Genomic DNA, 19,464 nt, shown 5'->3' with positions numbered 1-19,464 from the left:
CGTTGGGCTCCCGGTGCATGGAGCCTGCTTCTCCCTCTGCCTGTGTCTCTGCCTCTCTCTCTCTCTCTCTCTCTCTCTGTGACTATCATAAATAAATTAAAAAAATTTTTTTGAAAAAAAAATAAATTAATTAATTAAAAAAAATTAGTATGTCTTTGCTTCCCCTCATTTTCTCTCACTTGCTCAGTATTTATAAAATATGTTTTTTTTTAAATATGGTTTTTTAGGCAAGAATTATATTTTGTATCTTTTCTTTGAGCATAGTTTTACATTTGCATTATCCTTGTATTTATATTTACAGCAAGAATTCCGACTTGTATCTATGAGTCACTGTTATCAGTGTTTAACATCAATCCTTTTATGGCTTAATTTATCCTTTTTTGAATTTGTTACTAACGTATGTCCTGCTCCAATGTACATTTTTAAAGATGGATGGGCAATATAATTTTTGTATATTTGATTTTATGAGAATGTCTTCATTTTATGTAACTTTTTCACATATTCTTATTTTTGTATTTCCTATCTACCTTAGACAAATGGAGGGAAGCTGGAAGCGACCTCAGCATCATTATAACAGGAGTCATTTCTCTTTGCTCTCCCCTTTGATTAGCAACTATTTGGACATCCATAACCAAATGAAAAGACTCTACATTACACAGGAACATCTAGGAAGTTTCTACCCAGCTGTGCATTCAAGAGTGGACAGATAGGGCCTCAAGCAGGGATTATGGATCCAGAGAGTCCACGAGCCTGCTCTACCTCCACTATCCCAGAGAAGGAAAAAGGGAACCTGGAGAGTACAGAACTAAGCAGATACCCATAGGTAAGGGAGATTTTGTGGAAGTCCAGTGTGCCTAAAGGGAGAATCTGTCAAGCCACTGGAGTAGGACAGAGAAGAGTTTGGATGCAGAGGAAAAGATGGTCCCCCCTCCCCCCACCCCCCACCCCCCCCAGCCCTAGGGGACACTAAAAGCAGCTGTGTTTCTGGCTGTGGCAGTGGCTACCTTGGCAACAGAGGTGGAGAGGGGCGAACTCTCCTACAGAGGAGGTGGGGAGCCAAAGTGGTGAGTGACTTCCTGGCTGTCCCATTTGTGTAGGTTGTGTCTGGAGAAACCTGTTTCTCTCCAGGAGCACACAGAATTCTAAGGAATTCTGAGAGGGGAAGAAAAGGAAAGGAAGCAGGTAAAAATCTCAAAGGGCATTGAAGGAATGCGTTCTGTGCCATCAACTTTGGGCCTTCAGCAGGACGTCTGTTCAGGGACCTCTGGGACTGCCCCTCTGCAAGATCCACCCACTGGACCCATGGGTACCCTCAAAGCCTCAAAGCTAAGCCCACACCTGCCACAATTCTGCGGCCAGTTCCAGGAACACCCTCCCAAGTACTTGAGAGGCAGCGGCCTAAGGAGAGACCAAACTTGAGCTACAGCGCCACCTTCTGGAATATAAAAGAAAGATTTCTAATAGCAACCTGTTGAACTTAAGGACCAGACATACAACTTTAATTAAGGATGGGTGGCCTACTTAAAACACAGGAAAAAAAAAAAAGGAAAAAAGAAAAAAAAGGAAAAAAAAAAAAAGCAGAAGTGTACATCTTCAAACGCTGAAAGAAAAAAAGGAAATATGATATCAAAAATAAAATAATTCTCTAGCAACCAAATTTAAGGGCATGGAATTCTACAATGTAAAAAATAAAGAACTCAAACTAGCTGTTCTGAAAAAAATTAATTAGGTATAACAAAACTCAGGAAGACAATTGAATGATCCCAGGAATAAAATTAATACACAAGAGTACTTTAAGAAAGATTAAAATTATTAAAAGATACAAACAAATTCGGGAGCTGAAGAATTCAATAAAATTAGAAGAATGCACTAGAGAACATTTGTAACAGGGCAGACCAAACAGAAGAAAGACTAAGTAACTTGGAGGATAGGCATATAGAAATAGTTCACTTTCCTCTTCCAATTAAGTTTTTTTTTAAGACTTTATTTATTTATTCATAGAGGTGCAGAGAAAGAGAGAGAGAGAGAGAGGCAGAGACAAAGGCAGAGGGAGAAGCAGGCTCCACGCAGAGTGCCTGAGTGGGACTCGATCCAGGGTCTCCAGGATCACACCCCGGGCTGCAGGCGGTGCTAAACCCCTGCGCCACCGGGGCTGCCCAAATTTTTTTTTTTTTTTTTTAAGTAAAGAAACCCTACAAGAGCTATTAGATTCTATAAAAAAGGCAAATATAAGAATTGATTTACCTGAAGGAAAAGAGAAGAGAGCAGAGAGATTATTTAAAGAAATAATAGCTGAGAACTTCCTAAATCCAGGCAAGAATGTGGACACATACATCTGCAAAGCTAATAGAACACCCTATTAGTTCAATGCAAGACATCTTCTACAGGACACATGGTAATGAAACCATCAAAAAAAATCAGTGATAAAGAATCTTAGAAGCATCCAGGGGGAAAAAGTAGCCTACAAAAGAACATCAATTAAGCTACAAGCAGATTTCTCAGCAGAAACTCTACAGGCCAAGAGTAGTAAGACATATTCCAAGTGTTGAAAGCTAAAAATTGCCAGCCAAGAATACTTTATCTGGCAAAAGAATGAAGGAAAAATAAAGGCTTTCCTAGACAAACAAAAGCTGAGGGAATTCACCACTGCTGGGCCTACTTTGCAGAAAATGCTGAAAGGAGGTCTTCAAGCTGAAACAAAAAGACACTAATTAGTGACATGAAAATCTATGATGGCATAGAACACTCTGGTAAAAATGAAAACTAGCCAGAATTTAAAAACTGTAATTCTATAGTAAATGGTACATTAACCACCTAACTATAGTACAAACATTAAAGTAAAAGAGCATTAGAAATAACTGTAGCTGCTATGATTTGCATAAAAAGCATTGTGATGTCATCATAAAAAGAATTGTGATGTCAAAAATATAAAAGGGGAGGGGTAAAAAGGTAGGGCCTTTACAGGCAAAGGAAGGAAAGTGGCTATCAGCATAACATAGACAGTTTTATCTACAAGATGTTTTATGTTAAGCCTCATGCTAACCATAAAGCAGAAATCTACAGCAAATTCATGAAATATAAAGAAAAGGGGAGATAGAGCAAACCACTATGGAAAACCAATTCACAAAAGTAGGCAGTAACAGGGAGAGAAAGAAACAATGGAATTATAAGGCAACTAGAGGATAAATCAGATGACAGAAGTCCTTACTTATCATTCCAGCTTGAAAGACACACCTAGACTCAAAGTGAATGGGCACATAAGGAAATATTCCAGGCAAGTAGAAACCAAAAGAAAGTAAGAGTAGCCATACTTATATCAGGCAAAATAGATTTGAACCAAAAATTGGTAACAAAAGACAAAGGAGGTCATTATGTAGTGATTAAAGAGTCTATAAATCAAGAAGATTTAATAATTACACTCACACATACACATATATGTGTGTGCACCCAACATCAGACAACCTAAATATGTTAAATACTAATAGGTCTAAAGGGAGAAGCAGGTAACTGTACAGTTATATGAGGGGGCTTCAATATCTCATTATCAGCAATAGGTAGATTACCCAGAAAAAAAGCAACAAGGAAACATGGGACTTGAACCATACTTTAGATCAAATGGTCTTAGACATATACAGAACATTCTAGAATACATATTCTTCTCAAGTGCATACAGAACATTCTCCAGAAAAAAAAGCAAACTTAAGATTAAAATTGAAAAACTGAAAGCTTTTCTGTAAGATCAGGAATAGGACAGGCTGCCTATCCTCATCACTTTTATGCAATATAGTACTGAAATTCCTAGCTAGAGAAATTAGGTGAGATAAAGAAAGAAAAGACATCCAAGTCAAAAAGAAGTAACAGTTATTTGCAGATATGGTTTTGCATATGTAAAATCCCAGAGACTCAACCAAAAAAACTGCTGAAACTAATCAATGCATTAAATAAATTTGCAGGATATTAAATCAACAACATGTAGAAGTCATTTGCATTCCTATTCACTAATAATGAAATATCTGAAAAATAAAATTTAAAAAACTATCCCATTCACATTAGCATCAAAAACAATAAAATACCTAGGAGTAAATTTAATTGAGGAAGTAAATGATCTGTACAATGAGAAGTACAAGACTTTGTTGAAAGAAATTGAAACAGAGACAAACAAATGGAAAGACATCCTGGGTTCATGGATCAGACAAATTAATATTGTTAGGATGTTGATACTATCCAAAGCTATCTATAGATTCAATGCAATCCTCCTCAAAATACCATAGGCATTCTTCTTGGTGACAGAAAACAAACTTCTAAAATTTGTATAGAACCACAAAAGACCCTGAACTAACAAAGCAATCCTAGGAAAGATCAACAAGGTGGGAGGAGCCCTTTAACTTGCACCACTCACAAAAATTAACTCACAATGAATAAAAAATTCAAATATAAGACCTGATAATGTAAAACTAGAAGGAAACACAGGGAAGGAAGGAAGAAGGTCTGAGATATAGATCTTAGTAATGATCTTTTTGATAGGACAAGCACAAACAAACAAACAAACAAACAAAAAACCAAAAATCAAAAAGACTACAAACTTGAAATCTCTCGCCTAGCAAAAGAAACAAATGAAAAGTCAATCTATAGAATGGGAGAAAATATTTGTAAACCATAAGGGGATAAAGGGTTGAATAAGGGGTTAATATCCAAAATATATAAATAACTCATACAATTCAGTAAGAAAACAAGATTGGATTAAAATGGGCAGAGGAACTAAATAGACATTTTTCTAAAGGAGACATCCAAAGAGTGAACAGGTAGATAAAAAGATGCTCTCACTATCACTCATCATCAGGGAAATGCAAATCAAAGTCACAAGGAGCTGTCACCTCACCCTATAAGAATAACTATCATCAAGAAAACAAGAAACAGGGATGCCTGGGTAGCTCAGCAGTTGACATCTACCTTTGGCTTAGGGCATGATCCTGAGTCCCAGGATTGGGTCCCACATTAGGCTGTCTGCATGGATCCTGCTTCTCCTCCCTCTTTCTGTGTGTGTGTGTCTCTCTGTGTCTCTCATGAGTAAATAAATAAAATCTTTTTTTTTTTTTTAAGAAGAGATAAGGGGCATCTGAGTGGTTCACTGGTTAAGCATCTGCCTTTGGCTGAGGTTGTGATCCCGGGGTCCTAGGACTGAGTCCTGCATCAGGCTCTCCAGAAGGAGCCTACTTCTCTCTCTGCCTATGTCTCTGCGTCTCTCTCATGAATAAGAAAATAAAATCTTTTTAAAAAATAAAGCAAAAAAGATAAGAGATAAGTGTTAGCAAGGATGTGGAGAAAAGGAAACTCTGGTCACTGTTGGTTGGAATATAAATTGGTTTAGCCACTATAGAAAACAATATGGCAGATTCTCAAAAAATTAAAAATAGATTCTACCATATGATCCAGCAATTCCAAAGGTAATTGAACTATATACCCAAAGGAAATGAAAACAGGATGTTGAAGACCTATGTACTCCAATATTTATTGCAGCATTATTTACAATAGCCAAGATACAGAAACAACCTAAGTGCCCATCAATGGACAGATGGGTAAGATATGGTGTGTATATATGTTTATATATACATATATATATTGGAATGTTATTCACCCATGGGAAGGAAGGACATTCTGCCATTTTTGACAATTTGGATGGACCTTCAGCACATTATGCTAAGTGAGATAAGTCAGACAGAAAGACCAATATTTACATGTGGAATCTAAAAAAGTCAAACTCACAAAAATAGAGTAAAATGGTGGTTACCAGGGGATGAGTGGTGGGGTTGGGAGAAGGGATAGGACAAATGTTTAAGGGTATAAACTTGAAACTAGTAGTAAATAAGTCCTAAAGATTTAATGCACATTATAGTGAATATAGACAATATTATATTGTAATTATAAAACTTAATAAGAAACTAGAATGGAATTATTCCAACTACTGAAATGAAATTATAAAAATGATAGTTTTAATTATCATTACAATAGTGATAATATTATGATATATAAATGTATTAACATGTTGTATATATTAAATTTAAATATTATGTCAGATTACTTTGATAATATTTTTTGACAATATTTTTAAAAAGAAAAATAAAACTCAGATCACAAATTTTTCCAATAGTGCATAAGCACTGTATCCTTAGAGTCTAACACTAATGTTGCAAAGCATAAAAAGTTTCATTTGTTTCTTGAAATAATTTTGTATTTTGTAAATTTTTTAAAAGTTTCTTTTTTTTTTTTTTCTTTTTAGTAATCTCTATATCCATCATGGGACTCAAATTCATGACTCCAACACCAAGAGTCACATGCTCTTTCCATTCAGCCAGCCAGGCACCTCAGTTTCATTTCATTTGTAATAATACTGCTTTGCTTTTATCCATTCTACCTCTCCACATCTAGATATTTAAATAGAGTGCACCCTTTCTCTGAAATTCAGGAATAATTCATCAAGCTATATCTAGGGGTTTTCTTTTCAATTGTGTTTGCTATTTGGTGTCTCTTTTATTTACAACTGGTATCTCTTAGGTCAGTAAAGCTTTACGGTCTTGTGTATTTGATTTTTATTACTCTTCATTTTTTCTGATCAGGAACTTTTCTCAAATTTTGAAAGAATTCTTTGAACTGATTATACCCCTCACTGCTTCTAGTAAAGCTATAAATCATATATTATTTAACTTTGTGCAACAAGGTTTTTCTTATCTTTATCTGCATAAAAGTCCTTCCTTTTTCTTATCACATTTGTGTGTGTATATATTATCTTTATAGAATTTTTTTCTGTGTTTTATTGAAAACCCAAAGCAGGTGTTGTGAAATATACTTCTGTGTTTTAATTAGTTGTCAGAAGTCTGATTTTTCTTCTACAACTCGAAAAAAAAAAAAATGTTCTCATTCTTTAGACTGTAGAATCGTTCCCTAAGTCCAATGTTCCTTTCATCTGATTCCTTGTGTTTCAGTGAGGAGAGCTCTATTCAGCTGCAGTATTTTTCACAAAAACAGCATGAGAATATTCTCCCTGAGAACTTGGACTTGGTGCTGTAGTTGATATGTACCACCTCTAAACCAATTCCTGATGTCTAACATTTATTCTTTTAGTGTTAGTGTGCTGAATTAACTTCAGGCTTCTGGAGCATATTAGATCATCCTAAAACCAATGAAATACTCCTCTTGCCTCTCTTCAGGTGGTGTTTGCAGGCAGCAGGCATCCTGATAATCCACAGTATAATGCTCTGGAGGACAGATTCTAGAGCTCTATTGCTTATGTCCAAATCCTGACTCCACGAGTTGGAGTTTTGTATGTAGGTACCTGCTTTGGAGGATGCCTGTTGAAGCTATGGAGGCAGAAGCATTTTGCAAGTTTTCTAGTTTTTTCATTTCTAAAATATATAGTTTTCCCTCATAGGGCTGTTGTAAGGATATAATGAAATACTAAATGTAAAGAACTTTGAACAATCCCTGCCACAGTACTCTTATATAGCATATTTGCCATTTGTAAGAAATTTTAACTTTCAAACAGGCTGTGTAGAGATTTACAGGCTCCACATTTATGCAGATCTATGCACTATCATTTGGTAACTGGTACAACTAGAGCAAAAGAAAAATAGCTAAGGATACTCACCTAGTGTTGACAGTCTACACCATACTGAGGAAGCTGCCTGCACAGAACTGGTTCTTTGGATGTGCTACCCCTGACATTTTAATCATTTTGTCAATCTCACTGCGTATATTCATGCCCACCATGTCCTCATGTGGAAAACGTGTCCTTAATGATGTAAGTATTCTCATTTTCTGGCTAGCAATGCACAATGAAGAAAAGACAGCTGTGTTTTTGGAATTAGAAACATGTGAAAGGATAAGACAGACGAGGTAAAGAAAATAGGAGATGGAGAGACAAAGGCCAGTGAGCTGAACAACACAACAGACTTGAAATTATTACTACAGAGAAAGACACCCATGACATTTCAAAAAGACCCAATCAAGAGACAACGGGTTGAAGAGAGGATAAAAATGCTAAGGAGGCAATCACCCCACAAAGGACCTTGATGGATAGGATGTGGGCCCTGCCTCAAGACTCCCACAGAGCACTTATTGTGTGGCAAACACTTAGGAGGTTTGAAGTGCCATCAGGTATAATCAATGGTGAATGTAGAGAAAGGGGCTGTGCCCTGTGCATACAGAAAAGATTCTGTAAGAGAATAAAATTCAGAGTGGGAGAGATTAGTAGTGGGCTGGAATTAACTGGCCATAGACACAGCCACCCCATCATGTTCACTTTATAGGATTATAGGATATAAATGCCAAGGGTGCAATTCTCATAGTGTCCTCAAGATGGCAGGCAGGGATTTAGACTGGCTTCAGAGCTCTAGGAAAGACTTTCCTTCTACCCCCATTCAGGCCTCTTTTATTGAATGCATCCACAAGCCTCTTTTTTTTTTCTATGCCCAACTTTACTGAGGTATATCTGAAACATTAAAAAAATGTATTGAAGGTATACAACTTGGCGATTTGATATACGTGTCCATTGTGAAGCAACTACCCCCATTGAGCTAACACACATCACCTCACACAGTTGTCTTTATCTTCATGGTGCAAACAATTAGATCTTTTCTCTTAGGAAATACCAAGTATGTGATATGCTGTTAACTGTTGTCACCGTGCTCTACATTAGACCCTCCCCCAGAATTTTTCATTTCATAATTGAAAGTCTCTACCCTTTGACTAACATTCCATTTCTCCCATGTCCTAGTTTCCAAAAATCATCATTCTACTCTCTGCTTCTATGAGTTCAACTTTCAAGAATTCTTTTTTGAATGCATAGTTTGTGCCAAGGATTATGCTAGATTTGGTTGAGCAATGGCATTCGTTTCTTAAAATTGACCATTACTTACCATATGGTTTAGAAAAAAAAATACTGGGTATTTTACAGAAAAAAAGGCAAGATTTTTTTGACAACACACTACTATAGTTCAATGAGGCACAAGAGGCTATAACTAAAAAGTAGGGGGGAAATAGCACATAAAGCAATAATCAAGATAAAAGACTGTCAAGCAATTTTTAAAAATCCGAGTGGGATTATCACAAAAAAATCTGTATTGACTCCAAAATCCCAACCCTTTTCTAAGTCTTTCCTTTTGAATTGAATTTGCTTACAATAAAATTGTACAATATTTTTACCCCGGAAACCAGTGTTAACCTTGCCAATTGAGTAGAGTTTGAATAATCAATGCCAAGAAATAAACCTTCATATATTACAAAAGCCAATAAATAGAGCTAAATTTTAAAATAAAGGGAATTTGAAAGGTCAAGAGATGCCAGGGAAGATTTTTCCCTTTCCAGATCTTGAAATTTAAATCTGATAGATTTTCTTATACCTCACTGATGTTAGGCAAAATTGGAGTCACTGAAAAGTGATAGTTTATTTCTACTTATTCACACATTTTCTTAATGTTCCATACCATTTAACATGACAAAGTATTGGAAGTAAAATCATAAAAGGTAAATTTTAAGTTAGTATCCAATATTAGAAAAGACTAAAATGACATGAGTACAAAATGCCAGATGATATCATGAATTCAATCTTGAAAGAGGAAAAAAGGGCACTAGTGGAAAAACTGATCATATCTGAATAAAATGTGTAGTTTAGTTAATAGTATAGTATCAATGTTAATTTCTTGGTTTTGACAAATGAACCAAAGTTTTATGACATGTTAATATTAGGGCTGGGAAGCAGGGTGAAGGTATACTGGAATGTTCTATATTTGCACCTTTCCTTTAAATCTAAAATTATGCCAAATAAAAAGTTAAAAATATATTAGTACTCAATCTGTTCAGCAAGCACAACTAAGCACCTGCCATGTCTCAGGTAATATTCCAGATGCTGGAGACGCAATCCCTGCCTATGCGGTGCATAGCCTTGTGAGAGATATATTAAGTATTAATGTTTATCAAAAATATCTTCACTAAAATCTTTTTATCTTCTATTCTTGCTTTTATTTGGAAAAACTATAAGTCATGGAGAAATTAATATGAGAGAAAGAAAAAAAGATATGATATTGTAAGAAGCACAAAGGGAGTCAAACAAAAGGAATAATGGCAAAAGCAAAGAACCATTAGGTGAAAGAAGTACAGAATCTGGTGTGGTAATGGACATCTTCTCCACCACTGTTTACTTTCAGAATCTTCCTGATAAAATAGGCATTTTAAAAATAACTGCAAAACAAATATGACCTAAACAGTACAATTCCCATGGATAATTTCATGTACTATTTTGTTTTATATCCTATCATTTTGGCTTGTATATGAGTGGTGCATATTTTACCCCATTTCCCCAATAACAGGCTTTGTGGATAGTGGGGGAAAGAATAGGGAAAAACAAAAAAAGCACAGGCAAAAAAAAAAAAAAATTCATGAAAGAAAAATATGAGGTGGGAAATAGAAGAAGGAAAGACATGTTGCCTAATCTAAAAACTCACTCCTCAAATAAATATGGTAGGACCTTGGTAGAAGCTGAGCCAACTCTACTCATGTTTTGGCTATCACTGTTAATTACTAATTGGTGGTCCAGATAATGAACTTTACAGAAAAGATTAATAGCTTTCTGAGAAGTTGGGCTCTCAAATCCCAAGGAATTTACATTTTTATCTTCCTTTCACTAGACAAGAATAATTTGTTCAACACCAAAACACAAACAATCTGATTTTAAAATGGGCAGATGAATAGATATTTTTCCAAAGAAGACGTCCAGATGGCCTGTCAGAATGGCCAAAATCAAAAACACAAAAATAACAAGTGTTGGTAAGGATGTGGAGAAAAAGGAAGCCTCATGCACTGTTGGTAAAATGCAAATTGCTACAACCACCATGGAAAACAACATGGAGGTTCTTCCAAATATTAAAAACAGAATTACCACATGATTGAGTAATCCCACTACCAGGTATTTACCCAAAGAAAATGAAAACACTAATTCAAAAAGATACATACACCCTTGTGTTTATTGCAGTATTTACAATAGCCCAATTACGGAGGCAATCTAAATATCCATCTGTAGATGAATGGATCAGGAAGAAGAGGTATATATACACAAAGGAATGTTATTCAGCCATAAAAAAAAAAGAATGAAATCTTGCCATTTGCAACATGGATGGTTCTAGAGACTGTAACACTAAGTGAAACAAGTCCGACAAAGACAAATACCATATGATTTCACTCATATGTGGGACTTAAGAAACAAAATGAATAAATTTTAAAAAGACAAAACATTTTTAAGGAAAAAATAAAGAAACCACTCTTGAGTATAGAAAACAAACTGGTAGTTACCAGAGAGCGGGTAAAGGGGGATAGATGAAACAAGTGAAGGAGATTAAGATACACTTCTCTTGACGGGCACTGAGTAATATATAGAATTGTTAGATCACTGTTTTACACCTGAAACTAATATAACACTGCATGCTAATTATACTGAAATTAAAATAAAAATTAAGAGCCAAATCTCAGGATTCAATACTTATACATACTTCATCATGATAAATAGAAACAGCATTACCATATAGTCATATAGAGTTGTTGAAGACCATAAACTGAAATAGTGCAGTTAACATGTCGCCTCTTATTTCATATAGTCTATAACTAATGGAGGACACAGACCAGTCCATGGATAACCTGATGACATGGAAGTGGTCTTATTAGGAGTCAATCTACTCAACAATATCATTGACCACCTACCAGGTGAGAATCGGGACCAAAATATTTTTCAGGGATCCCTGGGTGGCGCAGTGGTTTGGCGCCTGCCTTTGGCCCAGGGCGCGATCCTGGAGACCCGGGATCGAATCCCACGTCAGGCTCCCGGAGCATGGAGCCTGCTTCTCCCTCTGCTTCTCTCTCTCTCTCTCTCTCTCTCTCTCTCTCTCTCTGTGACTATCATGAATAAATTAAAAAATATATATATTTTTCAGATCTCTGTCACAGGACTTCACCAGTTCCCTGGGTCATTAAGAATAGAATTATCTTTTTTTTAAAGATTTTATTTATTTATTCATGAGAGACACACAGAGAGAGAGAGAGAGGCAGAGACCTAGGCAGAGAGAGAAGCAGGCTCCTTGTAGGGAGCCCAATGTGGGACTCGATCCTGGGACTCCAGGATCATGCCCTGGGAGGAAGGCAGAAGCTCAACTGCTGAGCCACCCATGCATCCCAGGATAGAATTATCTTGTATTGACACCTTTTGTTTCTAGGAGATAGAAGTCATAGCAAACAGGGCTGTCTGGACTCTGTGATCTCCATGTTTTCTTCCAGTTCACACTTCTGTGCTTTTTATACTCCCAACCGTGAAAGCACTTTGTGCTAGGCTCCATTAAGGAGCAATCCGCAGTGATAGTGACCTATAGCTTTCATTTACATTAAAATTTCAATTTTAACTTAGATCAGAGTGGATTAAAATTACATGGGAATAATAAAATCAACTTTTCCCGAGAAGTTACTATGCCCCAGGCACTTTTCTAAGTGCTTTAAGTGTATTTTATCCTCATAATATCCCTATGTGCCAAGTATTACACTTATCAAATGTCTTTTATGGATGAGCAAAGTAAAACACAGAAAAGTCTAACTTTTCCCAAGACCCACATCTAGGCAGTTGCAGATCAGGATTTGAACTCAGGCATTCTGCGTTCAGAGCCTCCACATAACCCAGCTTCTAAGAAGCCATCAGGGGTAGGATTTTATGCCTAAGTGTTTAGTACTGGCTCTGTAGGACCATCACGGGGAACAAAACTGAAAACAGCCTTAATGTTCCAACTCAGGTGGGAGAGCTCAAAGTTGAAAGGGGTTGTTTGGAGAAGGTGCAATGAATTTTTGTTTATTTGGCAGATAAATAGCATAGGATAAAGGACAAATAGAAATTAACAGCCAATTACATTCTGTTTTATGTTATAGTAGGTAATGGCAGGTACCAAAAAGGAAAATATTTGGATTGTTCTCTGCACACTTAAAATTCAAAACTATTATTATGCCATCAAGACATGCCAGAGGAAACCCTCTTGGATCATTTAGAGACTATGCCAATCACTCGCTCACTCGCTCACCCATGTAAGAGCTAATAGAGCAATACAAAAACTCTAATGGAACTTGATGTCTTTTTAATACTGCTTGCTGAATATTTTTAAAAGGTTTTTATTTATTTATTCATGTGAGACACACAGAGAGAGAGGCAGAGACACAAGCAGAGGGAGAAGCAGGCTCCATCCAGGGAGCCCAATGTGGGACTCGATCTCGGGTCTCCAGGATCATGCCTTGGGCTGAAGGCAGCACTAAACCACTGAGCCATTGGGGCTGGCCTTCCTGAATACTTAAAAAGTATTTAATATTTGTTATTTATTTTCTTAGCACAGTCTTCTGGACTTGGAAATCTATGGCAATTAGTGGTAGAGGGTTTAAAAAGTGGATTTTACAAGGAAGCCTGATATATAAAAATATTGACAATGACAGCTTTATTGAAGGGGTTTGGAGTTCAACCCTCCCTAACTCATCCTTCTGTCTCCCTCCTTTCTGAGGCAGCACATAAAGGTCTTTATGAAATCCCTCGGCCTCCAGACTGCAGTTTGAAAACCACTGGCTATTACTGAGTGGAAAACTAATGGGCAATACTCTTGAGTTCTGCAGGTGATACAGAACATGTTCTGAGGACCAAGAAAATCATGTTTTGAAGACTCTGCCAGTTAGCCAGTAAAATTCATTTTAAAGAAGGTCTTCATGGGAATGGTAGTTGTGGAGAAAGGAAAAACCTAGGACCTTTTACTAAAATTCAGGAATGCCCAAGTACATATGATAGGCCAAACACAAGTTCATTTGATTTAGGGTTTAAGGAGTGTATTGAAGTCATTCTAAGGTAGGAAGGAGCCAAGAGAGAATATTCTATGAAGTTTATTAGCACATACAGGGAAGGGACAGTGTGGAAGGATGGATGGCACAGTCAGAGGCAGAATGATAATTTGAGAAAAATGGTTCTAGATAATTTTAAGGACCAAGAGGGGTTACTGGACTTAATCTGAAGGTGATTGCTGCAGAGTGAGAGGATTGAAGAATGATGCTCAATTGCTAAGTCACCATCACTATAGAGTTTAAGAAGCAGGGAGTATATTGAAGGAAATAAAGCAAATTTGATGATGAATTGAATGCTGAAATCTTAAAGTTCAAAAGATTTTTAGCAAATGAGGGCAGGATGAGCATGGCAGGAACCCCTGGACATACGTGGTAGTGGTATTGATGGTGGTGGAGGAGTATCCAATATCTCTGTCAAATTTCATCTTGTATGGACTTGAAGGAAGCTTTTTAGCTCCTATTTGTTTCATCCCCAAAGCTTTACCATTTTTTTCCACCTTAATTTATCATTCATTAAATCAACTTAGTGGGTCTCAGCCAGAATTGTGTTAAAAGATTTTATTTTTATTTATTTATTTAAGAGACACACACAGAGAGAGGCAGAGACACAGGCAGAGGTAGAGGCAAGCCCCACGCAGGGAACCTGACGTGGGTCTTGATCCTGGGTCTCCAGGATCAGGCTCTGGGCTGAAGGTGGCACTAAACCACTGAGCCACTCGGGCTGCCCCCAGCCAGCATTTTTTAAAATGAAATGGAATAGGATTAAAAAAATTGAATGTATTTAATATACTTAGTATATTAAGATTTTATAGTTAAATATGTGTATTTATGTATTTGTTATATGTATATGAATGTGTATGTGTTCCAAGTCACAATGTAAAATATTTTTTCTTACTCTTGGATCATATTCAAGAAAATTTTGGAAGTTGCTAGATTAGGTAACCAGATAATAGTGACAGTTTGGGGAAAGGGGCACTCTTGTACACTTCCCAGAGACTATGAAATGCTACAAACATTTTAGAGACTGTGTAGCAACAGGCACCCAAAGCATCAAAAATCTTCAGATCTTTTGGTCTTATAATTCTGCCACTCAAAATTTAGTCCAAAGAAGTATTTGATCAAGTACTTAGGCACATGAATTTTTTTACAGCATTGAATAGTGAACATCTGGAAAAAACCCAAGAGTCAAGTGATGCAGTAATGCTTTAAATAAATTTTGTGGCAGATACATAACCTATACCAAAGGGTCTAGTTGTTCTAGTCAATATGCAAAAATATTCATTGTGAGTTTATATTACAATACAAATCTTGTGTCCATAGAAAAAATTATGAAAAGATATATATGCAAAAATTATAAAATCATTAACTGTGGGAAGTGGGGAAGCATTATGGATGAGTTTCATTTTTTCCCTTTTCCATTATTTCAAACATTGTTTTTTCCAAAATGAATACAGGGCTTTATTTTTTAAAACACTGATAATTATTTCAACCCTGTCCAGTCTGAGACATTGTGATTTCCAGAGCCTATTCCCAGAGATGGACCTCCAGTCCTCAATCCATACAATTTCTTACAAGAGTGTTTTGAGTCCTATATAGTACAGCCTACAATCTGAAGTGGAAAATAGGAATAGCATAGAAAGCACAGAAGAAGAAATTGATTCAACTAAGTAGAAGAGGCTTTTCAGTAGATAGATAAAGGGTAACCAATAGGCTAACAGGCCTCACATGTAGAATTTGCAATATGCACTTAGTCTTTGTAAGATAATGAATCCTTTCATGGGGAGGCATGGGAGGTTTTCCCTGCCAGCACATCTTAATGTCCACTTGGTCTAACTCTAAATGCTGTCTGTGTGGAGGATCTGTTTTGCAACATGAGAATGATAGTATATGGAATTCAAAGGCAAAGTGATTCAGGAGAGTTCTTCTCTGAACTCTTCTCACAAAACACCAGCTATTCTTTTCCAGCTACTCCAGCAAGTACTTAAGGTTTTATGATATGCTAAAGACAACTGCATTTATGCATCTGTAAATGTCAGCTTGAGTCCCAGGAGTAATGTTCTATGTGATGCCCCATTCTGTAAAGGACAAGATCTTTAAAGATTTTTCCTTAAAAAATAAATAAATAAATAAATAAATAAATAAAGATTTTTCCTTGCAGTGTTCCAAACATTATGTTTGGAAGGCACCATGCCTTAATGAAATAAGATCTTAATATGCTCAAGGGAAATAAAATGGACTCTACTTAGTATTGTAAAGATAAGACCACAAATATTCTTGCCTTGATTAAGCCTTAGTTTAAGGCTTGGCAAATTTTTCCTGTAAAGAGTAAATAATTATTTTAGAATTTGCAAGCCAAATGGTCTCTGTTACAACAGAGACTATAGACAATATATAAACAAATGGGTGTGGTTATATTCCAATAAAACTTTATTTTCAAAAACTGGTAACAGGTCCAATTTTACCCACAGGCCATAGTTTACCAAACTCTAACTTAGATAATATCAAGTGAACTTCACCAAAAAACAATTAATCCAAGTTCAGAAACTTACCAAAGAAAATAATTAACTAATGAACAGGGACTTGATCACTTAAATATTCTACTATTCAAATAGTAATTGATTTGTACATAAGCCTAGTAGAATATTTAACCCATCATTATATACTAGATTTAGTTATTTTTCTAGGAAGTGTTCCTTTTTTACAAAATCCAGCAGTGTAGAGATGGAGGTCAGGATTCATCTTCAGATGCTTATACGCTTCTAATTTTAAAGTTAATAAATGTGTAAATTATTATAACCTTATTGAAATCTACATGCATTTTAAGTACATGATCAAATGCCTAAGTACATTGCCTTCTCTATAATTGGAATTGACTGGCTCTATGGACTCATTTCTGCTGATGGTAGAAAACAGGCCAATTCTAGATCAGTTCTCGGTCCAGTCCAAATACTCAGTTCTAAGGCTATAGTCTTGTTATAGTTCATTAACTCCCTCACATGCTTTTGGGTTTTGAAATTCCAAACAAATTTCCTGATGATCTATGGGATAAACTATGTACCCTCGCAGTGCATCCTACCACTAGTCATGATCACCTAACAGCAGGTCTGGAAAACTTCCTCTTGCCAATTTTTCTCCCCAGTCAGGCCCAGGGGTACCTCAGGTCCCTTCAAATTCTCTGAAGCCTTGAAAAAGTCAGATCGGGGATGAAAGATAGGGCAGTCTCTAAACTCTGATACTCCAGTATACTGTTGCCATTTTCAGCTCCCCAACTCACCCACAATGAACTCAGTGGTGTATGTGTGGGGTGAGGGGATTAGGCACTGCTACACTCTAAGATCTCAAACCAGAAGTAGGTTCCGGTCCACTATGAGCCTTGAATCCTACTGCACTGGGTGGGAGAGAGGGTGCTGGGGCAGGGCATTGCATCCCTTAGATCTTTAGATCTGGTAAGGAAGACCCTTAGTTTTTGCACAGGAGGTTAAGATTTTGAGGTCCTCTATTTTTAAATTGTTCTTTGTCAACTTTCCCTTGGTGTATGAGGTAAGCAGTGAGGTAGTTCATAAAAAAAAAAAAAAAAAAAAAAACAACCAAAACTGGCCTCAGGAATGGAGGCCAAGATTTCCATTAAGGAGATTTGATCCCAGAGCACCTGGATTGCTCAGTTGGTTAAGTATCTGCCTTTGGCTCAGGTCATGATTCCAGGGTCCTGGGATCAAATGCCATGTCAGACACTTGGCCAGGAGTCTGCTTTTGCCTCTCCTTCTGACCCTCCCCCTTGCTCATGCTTGCTCTTGCTCTCGCTTGCATGCTCTGGCTCTTTCTCAAACGAAAGAATGAAAAATCTTAAAAAAAAAAAAAAAAAAAAAAAAGGAAGTTTCCATCTCTCATTAGCACCCCAGAGCTCCCACGTGAAAGCTGGTGGGAACAGGTCTCTGGTCTAGAAGAAGGAAGTGGGAAATAAACTATAAAGATGTTCTCTTTAGGATTCTTAGTAGTTACAGCAAGAGTTATGGTAACAGTTATTTTCAGAAGGAGTCAGTGATGTTACACAGACATATGGACTAGTGCTTGGGAGGGGGAATTAACAAAAATCAGTCTGGAAAGTCAACCTGCAGCAGTATTGAAGAGTGAATTTAGTATGCTATTATGTGTAATGACTCAGCAGTCAGAGAGACTCAGTTCTCTTCATTTGTTGTCACAGATAATCTTTCTGCTCTTAAATCCAACCCACTCCACTGGTACAATGGATCCTTATAATCCCAGTTCTTTGAAGATTTTGCTCTGAATAATTCACTCTCACTTACATCAATCTGTTATAGCCTCCATAGGGTCATTCTTACCAACTCACACACAATGCTGTTAAGTATGCATTACATTTCAGCAAAACATCTCGTAAGATTTGGCCTATACTCACTGTCTCCATTTTTCCATTTCCCATTCTTAGGAAGGCACTGGCTAGGTTTTAATGCTTTCTAAGTAAGCATTTATTCTAATCATCCACAGAAACCTCACTTGTCAATATCACCAATGAACACATTCTCAAATCTCATCTCTTACAGCCTCTTGGGAGTATTTGACACAGCTAAGGATGTTCTCCTTTTGAAACACTTTCTACAGTTGGCCTCCAAAGTAATATGTGCTTTAAATATGCCCAACTCACTGGCCCATCCTTTACAGCCTCCTTTGCTGGATCCTCCTCCTCAGTTCTCTTCTCTAACTTCCTTTTCCCTAATGAGCTTCCTTGGTGTTCTTGTTTTAAATTATAAATCATCATTTTTAAGCTGATGATTCCTGTATCTTTAGCTCTATTCCTGACATCTCCCTTGAGATCCAGAAAGCCTACTCTACATCTCTACTCAGATATGTAATAGGCATATCAAATTTAACTGCCCTGAATAAAACTCAAAATCTCCCCTCAGTCGAAAGACAAAAAACAACAACAAATATTGAACTCTAGTTAATAGTTTGCTTTTCACGGTGATAGGCATTAGCAATTCTGAAACTATTTTGTGTCTATTCCAGGATTAAGGAAATGGGTCAACATACTGAGAATAACAGGAACCAATTTGCTCACTGCTCACAGGAGAAGAAATTACAGATACAGATACAGAAATGGAGAAGTCTGGACTGGAATTGAAAATATTAGTGTGACCTCATGGTGTTTGATATAAACAGATATGGCAAATAAATAAAGATACACACATACTCACAGCTCTTAGAGGCATTGACCCTCTGGGAGCAATGAACATACCTAGCATATTTTTTTTTCTCACAAAAAGAAATTAGAGTTTCTTGGAAACCATGGAGCCTGGAAAGTAGAAGATAAGCCTGGAACATCTTCCTGTGTTAGAAAGTAAGAAACCACTCAAAGAATAATAGGGCACATCAAAGGGACACAAGAATCAGTATAGAGAGACTGACTAAATGTTGGGAAATTTGAGCACTAAAATGAGTAGTGATAGTAATATATACTAATCCTTTGAATAGAACAAAAATCCATAACCCAACATTAATATAAATAATTTAATAAATTAAGAAAGTAAAGATTTACCTTACAGTGGAATGACA

At 36.6% G+C, this 19,464-nt stretch overlaps 1 long non-coding RNA gene across 1 annotated transcript; it reads left to right on the top strand.

Moving 5' to 3' along the window:
* Positions 1-998: 998 nt before the first annotated feature.
* LOC112662370 (uncharacterized) lies at positions 999-19,242 on the top strand. Its single transcript, XR_003138466.3, has 3 exons — positions 999-1,064; positions 11,643-11,748; positions 18,919-19,242. It is a non-coding gene; the product is annotated as an uncharacterized LOC112662370 (long non-coding RNA).
* The last annotated feature ends 222 nt before the right edge of the window (positions 19,243-19,464 follow it).

Source organism: Canis lupus, chromosome 13 (assembly GCF_003254725.2).
Source record: "Canis lupus dingo isolate Sandy chromosome 13, ASM325472v2, whole genome shotgun sequence".
NCBI lineage: Eukaryota > Metazoa > Chordata > Mammalia > Carnivora > Canidae > Canis > Canis lupus.
This window is presented reverse-complemented; position numbering and strand designations above follow the sequence as displayed.